This window comes from Chinchilla lanigera, unplaced genomic scaffold (genome assembly GCF_000276665.1).
Source record: "Chinchilla lanigera isolate Chin_1 unplaced genomic scaffold, ChiLan1.0 scaffold00080, whole genome shotgun sequence".
NCBI lineage: Eukaryota > Metazoa > Chordata > Mammalia > Rodentia > Chinchillidae > Chinchilla > Chinchilla lanigera.
This window is the reverse complement of record NW_004955481.1, coordinates 2,044,712-2,054,289: the sequence shown is the minus strand read 5'-3', so window position 1 is coordinate 2,054,289 and position 9,578 is coordinate 2,044,712. Positions and strand designations below refer to the sequence as shown.

Sequence of the window (9,578 nt, the reverse complement as noted above, 5' to 3'; positions counted from 1 at the left end):
GGGGGTGGGGGGCTCGGGGTCGCGGCGTGGGCCGCCCCCCCTCTGCGCCTGGCCAGGCCGGGGCTGGGGATCCCGAGCTCCAAGCGAATGGCCTGGTGCCTGCCTTTCGCCCCTGGTCGGGGGGCAGGAGCAGAATCTCCATGGCGCGTCGGCACCTGGGGGTGTGGGAGCTGGGGAGACAGGGTCCCCGGTGCACGCTGCCCGCCTCTTTCAGCCGGACAGCCCCGCCCGGGGTTTGTTTCTGCTCCCTCGCAGCGGCCGGGTAGAGTTTGGGGATAAGCTGCAGACTGTCCGGGGCCCCTCTCTGCTTACGGGGGTGGCCTTGGGCTCCCTGTGGTGCGGAAGCCTTCTTCCTGGACTGCAGAGAGTACTGTGCCGGCTCTAGCCCCGTCTAGCCCTGGGAGAGCAGAGCGACCTCTGTGTCACACCCCAGGGAGAGGGTGTGAGGCTGAAGGTGGAGACCTGTCCTAATGAGATCAGAGCAAAGGGGATCCAGGTGAATGATCAATGTCAGCTCCATCTGTGGAGCAAAGAACCTTTGATCCTTCCCGCAGTCTAGGGCAGTGGGGTGAGAGGGGTGTTCCCTGAGACCCTGGTGAGAGAACGCTGACGGGCCCAGTTCTACTGCCCCCTCCCCTGGAGAGACTGCGCCTCCCCGGGTCTCCAGGCATCTCCACCTCCCTGCCCCCGACATCCATTTGGCCTCCCATCTGAAAAAAAGGAAGAAAATCCCGCGTCTGAGCCATGAGGTTGGCTTCCTCTTTTCTCTCACTGTCATTTCCTGACAGGTGCTCTGCACCTGCTGCCTCCTTTGCTCCTCTCCTAATCTTCTGCAGCCCGATGCCCGGCGGCCACTTTGCTGAAGCTGCCTGACCGCCTTCCCGAGAGTCTCTAGTTCCCAGGCCCGGCTCTTCTTTGGACCCTCCGACCTCCAGGCCCTGGGAAGCCCACCTCTGGGTGCCCTGTCCTCCCAGGAGACTCTGCTGACATTTCTGAGCACAGCGCTCTCCTGGCCTTGCTCTTCCTTCTCCATTGTCCCCCTCCTCGTCTGAGCTGTCCCTCTGCCTGGACAGGTTTCCCAGGTCATAGGTGTGTGTCTGGTGAGACTCTCCAGGAGTCCACTGGGAACACCCGTCTGCTGTGCCTAGCCTGGTCCCACCTTGTCCTGTCTGTCACGCTTTCTTGGGAGGTCGCAGGGTCACCACAGACTCGGCATGTCCACGTGTGGGTCCCTCCTCCCAGGCAGCTTTCCCTTACTTCGCAGCAGCGGGTTCCCTCCTGCTGCCGCACAGGGCGGCACACTTGTCTCTGCAGTGCCTTCTTCTCCCCTACCCTTTGTGAGCAGCTCTTTTGGGCACGGAACAGCTTAGACCAGAGAGCAGGTTCTTAGCTGGTCTCACTGCTGCCAACCCCATGCCGCAGTCTTCATGTCACCTCTGAAACATCCCCTTTACTTTGTCACAGAGCCCCTCCCCTGAGAAATCTCTAGAGGCTTTGGATTTCTTCCTTTGCAAAGCTCGGCTTCTCCCCTGCGCGCGAAGCTCTTGGTCAGGAAGCTTCACTGTCATGCCAGGTTCCAGTCCTGCACCTTCTTACCTCCCTGTCCCGGTTGCCCACTTGGCCCTGCCCTGTCCCACTTGGCTCAGGCGCTGTTTCCCAGCAAAGCTGGGCCCCACCCTCAATGCATCTGGACCCATTTCCTGGCCCTGTGCCTTTGAACCCCCACTGTCCTATAGCTGTCTGGTGATTTGCAGCTGTCCCTGCTACAAGGCTGTTTCCTCTCTCCCGGATTCCACAGGACTGGACACCCTGTGGACCAGTAAAGGTTTTCCCATCCCAAACTTCCAAGAGCACTGCCTCCCGTCCATCATCCTTGAGTCCAGTTCAAATTCCCTCTCCCTCCAAGACTGTTGCACTCTTGCAGATTCTAATCCAGCTACTCCTGCCAGGCTCCTTGATGGATTGGTTACAGGTTGCACAACATAATTTAATACTTTGTTTTCTGCTGTTAGCTTCCCCTATCAGGAGTATGAGACATGCTTTTCTGGCTCTTAACCACAGCAGCTGTTTATTGAGTGGGTTGTTCTGTGTCCTGCACTGGGTATCGAGCTGAGCAGTCCAGGCGCTGTCTTGTTTTGTATCATCCTTACAATACCTGGAGAGGTGGGCATCAGGATTATTGTCCTCATTCTCCCCCTGAGGATGCAGAGTCAAGAGCGGGTCAGGAACCTGCCCCAGCCAAGCAGCTTGTAGGTGGGCAAAGCTGAGGCTGGACTTTGAGTCCGCTGCCCAAGGCTGTTTTTAGGGACGTCCTGTGATTTGCTGTTTGTTCAAGAAGCAGGTATGTCCTACATCTTCTGTGTCCCCTCGGCATCTGGCCGAATGTACAGGACATGCTGGTGACCTCGCTTACTGGTTGCTTGGGGCTCCACTGGACTTGAGGAAAGGACTCTGTCATAGACAGATGGTTAATGGTGGGATAAGTGACTCGGGGAGGCTGTGACATCCGCCGGCTCCAGAGGCCTTGGAAACAGGCTATTTTCCAGTCCAGCTTTAAGCACTGTGGAATAAAGAGAAAGCCTTGCAAGGGTCATTGGGTCATTTCTGTCCAGGAAGGCACTTTTAAATGCTTTTTTTTTGGTAAATAAAACTAATCACCCTCTTATACTGAAACACCTTCAACTAAGTTTATTTAGGAGATGTCCTCCTGCAGGTCACTGTCTATGAAAATGAGCTCCTGCTGTGAAATCCCGTTACCTTGGCAACCAGTAGTGTGAGGCCCTGGTCCCTTGGGTCTCTGCACTGTAAGCTTCGAGGAGCTTTTTCTGTTTCTGTCACCTCAGAAAAACAACAACAACAAAACAAAAGTAAATAAAACACTCCTCTGCACTCTCTTTCTGCAGACATTGAAACATTTTTGTTCTCCAGGCAGTGACATCTGGCTACTGTCAATGCCCCAGCACGTTGTTACCAGGCTGCTGATACCATTAATGGTGACCCTGCAACAATAACCCTGGTTTAGGTCACATTTTGAGTGATTCCCGGTGCCCTGTGGATACAAGGACAGTACTGCAGCTGCCAGGCCAGCCATTTGGATGCTGGAGAGAAGGAGGGACAGGGAATGGTGTGTGTGTGTGTGTGTGCGTGTGTGGCTTGTTGGTGCAGCCCTGCTCCAGGTGGGGGTGAACTCTTTGTTGTACCCTCTTCTGAGGGCCTTGCTCACAGACATCCCAGCAAGGCAACCCAGAGCTGGGTGCCTTGGGGAAGTTAAGAAAAAAAGTTCCTTTGCTGGTGATTGTAGCTAGTGACATTGACTGAATGCTCACAGTGTACAGAGCCTCTTCCCTTATTTACTCTTCAGCTGAGTGAAGTTACAAGTACCGCTGTCATTCCTATTTTACTGGGAAGGACACTGATAGGCGGACAGATTGTTTGTCACATAGCAAGGACAGGATAGAATCACACTTTCCCATGATTTGAGGCTCAATCAGTAGTTTTTGACATTTTAAAGTCTTATGACGGGTACAGTGCTGCAGTGCGAATACATGTACTGGAATGTTCACAGTAGCAAAAACTGGAAATCACCGGTGCCCATCAGCAGTAGAATGGACACATATTTTAGGGTGAGTGCGGACAACAGAATTCATCGTGTGTGTGTGTGTGTGTGTGTGTGTGTGTGTGTGTGTGTGTGTGTGTTGGGGGCGTGATCAGGCTCAGGGCCCCATGCCTACCAGGCAAGGTAGGTCATTGGGTCATTTCTGTCCAGGAAGGCACTTTTAAATGCTTTTTTTTTAAATGCTTTTTTTCATACCAGTGAGCTAAGCCCCAGCCCCGAGTTCATCAGTGTGGATGTGTACCCTCTTAATGTTATTCTTCAATAAGATGTACCCAAGCAGGAGAGAAAGGCAGCAGTGAGCCTAAAACCAGGATGTGAATACAGATGCCCCATTCCCTTTGGCCTCCCTGTGCAGGATCCTTGGGTTTCTCCTGATGGACGCAAGAGTTAGGATGAGCAGGTTCTGGAGGGGTGGCTTGGGGATGTGAGAATGGAGCCAGGGTGAGCTCTCTTTTCTTCCACTACCTCCCACTCTCTGGCTATAGGGGGAGCTTGCTTAGCTAGCAGGTGGCTGCTTGGCGTGGACCCTGTCCCTGAAGCTGCCCTGGTCTTGCTCCCTGGATACTCTGGGATTGAGTGAGGGATATGCATTGCCTTCTACTGGTCGTGGGAAGTCAGGTCAGCTTGTAGGTACTGCAGAATCTGGGGGGTGCTGCAGCCCTGCACGGTCATCCTCAGCCCTTCCACAGCAGCGAGCTGCCTGCAGAACACCAGCGTTTCAAGGACAGCGCCAGCCTGTAGAGTCGCGGCATTTGCTGCAGGAGCGGCTCCTCCATTCACACGGCAGTTATATGCTGCTAAAAATACTGGAGCACCTTATGTAAGCGCATAGTTCCATGGCTGGCACCTTATGTAAAAGCACTTCTTATATACCACGGACCATTAATCAGCTGCCTCTTGCTGTGACCACTGTGGGCGCTGGCATGAACTTGGTGGTGGCTCAGCCTGAGGAGGAGAGTACACGGTCGTTGGTATCTCGCCCTGCCTGACTCACGCAGCTGTGCCCCTGCATCACCTACACGTTGGTGGGTATCGTCTTTGGGCCTGGCCTAGCCAAGCAGTTGATCCCAGGGCTTGCTAAGCTTCCCCTTTGCTACTTCACCCGGCCCCCACTCACTGACGTGTACCCTCTGACTGAAGATAGAGCTGTAGCACCTTGCAGTTAGAAAGGTCTCCTTCCTGGTTCAAGAGTCCCCTCCATCAGAAGCCAGGGTGGGTGACCAGGAGGCCAATTGGCCTGTGCTTTGAACCCTGTCAGTAATGAGGAGAGTGGGAGCCCGTCTCATTATTGGACGGTGATGTGAATAGTAAGGAAGAACGGGGGGACAAAACCAAGGCACGGAAGAAGCCGCCTAGGACCAGTCTCATAGGGCTCAGATCTTTAAATTCATGGGATCTGAGGCTGGGAAGGGAGCATCACAATGGGTGCAGTTTAGAAGGGCCTGTTCAAGGGCCTCCTTACACATAGTGATTCTAATCTCAGCAGCCACCCTAAAGAAGCTAGCACAAACTAGAGGTGTAGCTCAGTGGTAGAGTTGTGCTTAGTATGTGTGAGGCTCTAGTTCAACCCTCAGCACTAAAAAGGAGGGGAGGAAGGAAGGGAGGAAGGAAGCAGAAGAAGGAAGGGAGAGAGGACTATGGCACCTGTTTTGGAGCAGCCTTTGTGCAATCCTCAGTGGTGTCTGCTGGTGGTGTGGTGGTATATGCGGTGGTGGTATATTTTCATACTTTGGAATACTATGCAACTTTGAAAATAAATCTTTCTATAACAACGTGGATGAATCTCTTAAGATTGTAAGGTAAGGCCGGGCGTGGTGGCACACGCCTGTAATCCCAGCTCTCAGGAGGCTGAGGCAGGAGGATCATTGCGAGTTCGAGACCAGCCTGGGATACAAAGTGAGCTTAAGGCCAGCCTGAACTGCATAGTGAGACTCTGTCTCAAAAAGACAAAAAAATTTTTAAAAGGTGAAGGTGAAGATAGCAAGTTGCAGTGATAAATGTCATGTGATATTCTTTGCAGAAGTGTCTACATGTGCTGGGGATGTAGCTCAGTGGAAGAGTGCTTGCCTAGCAGGCGAGAGGCCCTGAGTTCCATTCTCAGCAATGAGAAAAAGAAAAAAAATGGATGCACATGGTTCTCCCTGAATACCAACATATATAACATGCATACATGCAAAAGGCCTGGTAATGTAGCTCAGTGTAAAGGCCCTGGGTTCAGTTCTTTTTTTGTTTATTTTTTGAGAGAGAGTCTCGCTATGTAGTTCAGATTGGCCGTGAACTTACTATGTAGCCCAGGCTGGCCTCGAACTCAGGGCAGTCATCCCGCCTCAGACTCCTGAGTGCTGGGACTACAGGTGAGCGCCACCATGCCTGGCTGGGTTCAGTTCTTAGTACCGCAAAAACAAATATGGGACGATCTCAAAGAGCCATGGTGCACACCTGTAACCCAGCACTCTGGGAGACTGAGGCAGGACTATCATCAATTTGAGCCCAGCCTGGGGAATTTAGCAATTTAGCAATTTAGCAAAACTGTCTCAGAATTTAAAAAAAAAAAAACAAGTGAGCTAAAGACGTAATAGCTCAATGCAAAGGTTCAATCCCCAGTATTAGGAAACAAAAAATATCTGTTATTTACAGGAGAAAGAAGAAAAAGAAGTAAGATTATATGTGTGTGTGAAGATCAAAGAGATGTTTAGTCTTCTCTGTGATCAAGTTTTAAAAATAATTTTATTAAAGTATAATTTTGGGGGCTGGGGATATAGCTCAGTGGCATAAGCGCCTGCCTGGCAGGTGCAAGGTCCTGAGTTTGATTCCCAGTACCCAAAAAAATTTTTAAATAAATAAATAAATAAAGTGTAATTTTTTTTCAGTGCAGGGGATTGAACCCACGGCTTTGTATGCAAGGTATGTTCTCTACTACTGAGCTACAACTCCAGGGCTTGAGATATAATTTGTTTGTTTGATTGAGATAGAGTTTTACTATGCAGCTCAGGCTGGCCTTGAACTCACTTTGTAGACCAGGCTGTCCTCAAACTTGCAGCAATCCTCCTGCCTCAGCCTCTCAAGTGTTGAGATTATAGGCATGCACCACCACACATGGCTCAAGATATAATTTAATCCCACAGAATTTATTCATTTTGTCGGTACAATTCTGTTTTAAATTCTTAAAAGGAAAAATACTTTTGTAATTAAAAAATAATGTCTATTATAAACCCCTTGCTGATACAAGAATTCTCCCCTCCACCCATTTCTGAGTCACAGCGCATGGCACAACCTTTGGGCTTTCAGGGCACCTTTGGGAGGCAGCAGGTCTTTCCTGTTTGAGCTGAAATTTGCCTCTTTATCTTTCCCTTTAAAGCCATCTTAAATAACACTTCCCTTTCCCACAGAGCAAGATTTTCACAGGTTCAGGATTCTTGTTGTGCGCTCTTCCTCTGGGCGTCTTCTGCAGTTCCTTGCAGAGTTGTGGGGTCACACGGGTCATGCACCCAGACTGCTATATGTGCAGTGTATCTGAGCTTCCTGGGCTGGGCTCTGGCTGGCCCACCAATGCTCCTTCTAAAGACTGCACACCTGGCTGTCTGGCTCAGATGTTGCTTGGCTGTGATATAATAGTTACTCAAAATAATGCTCTTTTTAAAAAATTATAGTTGGACATGGTGGTACACACTTGTATCCTAGGACTGTGGGAGGCCGAGGCAGGAGGATTGCCCAGCCTGGGCAACTTAATAAATTGAAATCCTAACCCCTAGTGTGGGTGAATTTGGAATAAGGAAGTAATTAGGGTTAAAAGAGGTCATAAAGTTAGGACCTAGGTCTGATAGGATTAGTGTCCTTATAAGAAGAGATAGCAGAGAACTGTCTTCCTCTACCTGTCATGCACCAAGGAAAGGTCATGTGAGGACGCAGGAAGAAGGTGGCAGTCTGCCAGCCAGGCAGAGAGCCCTCGCTGGGGACCCAATCAGCTGCCTCCCGGATCTTGGACTTCTAGCCTCTCCTGTAACTGTGAGAAATCAGTGTCTGCGGGTGCAGCTGACCAATACCCGTGATTAAATCGAGCTAGCCTTTCATTTTATGATTGTTTCCTTTGCTTTTGGGTTTGAAAGCGCTTTCCCAGCCTGAGGTCAGATAAATATTCAACTGGATTTTCTTCTGAGTCTTTCTGAGTTTTAGCCTTTCCATTCCCCACTCTCTAGGTTCACTTCTACCTAGTCAGAATTGATTTTGGTTTATGTTGTGAGGGAAGACCCTGATCTTAGGACTTTGTGACCTGTGGATCAGTTCTTTCTGTTCACTTTCTTCCTCACTAACTGTGTTTTACTTTTTAAATATATATTCTGGATTGAGTAGCCATTATCAACATTCTTGGGGCCAAAAGTGTTTTGAATTTGGGAATGTTTGTATATACGTAATGAAATATCTTGGGTTGGGGCCCAAGTTTAAATGTGAAGCTTATGTTTTATATACTACATTATACGCACAGCCTTCAGTAGTTCTGAATAATATTGTGAGTAATTTTGTGCATGAAACAAGTGTCATGGTTTGGAATTTTTCTGCTTGCATGTTGTCATGTTGGTGCTCAAAAAGTTTTGGAGTTTAGAGTATTTTGGAGTGTGGATTTTTGGACTAGGAATGTTGAACCTATACAGGCATGCTCACAATCCAGGAGGTACAAAAGGCAAAATGTTAGAGCCCTTTTTCCCCCAGCCCTCAGCCTTACAAGTCCAGTAACCGGGGCTACTAGATCTTTGGGGAGCCTTCCTGTTCCCAGACTGACCTGAAATGTCAGCCTCAGTGGAGTGTACAAACGTGTTAATTTCTAGACTTTCTTTTTTTTTCTTTTTTTTGTCGTTTTGAGACAGGGTCTCGCTATGCAGTTCAGGCTGGCCTTGAGCTCACTTTGTAGCCCAGGCTGGCCTTGAACTCATAATGATCATCCTGCCTCAGCCTCCCGAGTGCTGGGATTACAGGCGTGCACCACCACGCCCGGCAATTTCTAGACTTTCTACCTTTTTTTTTAAATTAGTCTTTTTCCTCTACTATCACATTTTTATTAGGACTTCCTGTGTCTTAATGCCTGGCCATGCAAATTCATTTTCCAAATTTCCTTGGTTGTGCTTGCTTATGTATTCACGCTTCTGTATGAAACTTACAATCATTTTATTGCATTTTCTACAAATGTCATTAAAATCTCATTTGGAATTGTATTAAATTTATACAATAATAAATATATTGAGTTTTCCTATCCAGGAGTATGGCCCATTCCCTATTCACTGATGTCTTCTTTTCAAATGCCTCTCCTCTTATAGCACCCAGTAAAGTTTTATGGCTCTCTTTTCTTTCTTTTTTTGAAGAATTTATTTAGGCTGTCTCATTCAGGCTGGCTAAGGAAGGCAATAGGGAAGGGCCTAGTCGCCCTTCCCACCCCCTCCCCGACATGGTATTTGAATGACAGATTTAAAAAGCAAAGAAATTTTTAGTTTAAACATATCCCCACAGACATGCTGTATTTTTATTTAGTAAATCTGACATCATTAAGCACAAAACTAGAACATTCACATCAGCAAAGAGATGCTGAGCTGGAAAATAACAATAACCTAGCTGTGGTGGTGAACCTATGGCACGCATTTTATTGTGTTCTTCTTTTAAGACAAAAGATGTTAATGTATGAGTTGTTTTTTCTAAATGAAATCCTCAGTATTCAGGTTTAACTGCCGTGTTGGCACTTCGTAATAAATAGGTGGGTTTTGGGTTGTAGTGTGGGCGCTCGGTCTCCAAAAGGTTCACCATCATTGGTAGGGTTTAAGAAGGTTGCTCAGAGCTGGGTGTGGTGGTGCACACCTGTAATTCTGGTACTCAGGAAGCTGAGGCAGGAAGATTGCCATGAGTTCAAAGCCAGCCTGGGCTACATAGTGAGTTCAAGGCCAGCCTGAACTGCATAGTGAAACCCTGTTGCAAAAAA

The 9,578-nt window shown here is 48.7% G+C and overlaps 1 protein-coding gene across 3 annotated transcripts in view; it reads left to right on the top strand.

Annotated features, from left to right (window-relative positions):
- Rph3al (rabphilin 3A-like (without C2 domains)) overlaps positions 1-9,578 on the top strand; it is a 151,531-nt gene that overhangs the window by 602 nt on the left and 141,351 nt on the right. The gene's annotated exons all lie outside the window — the stretch shown is intronic.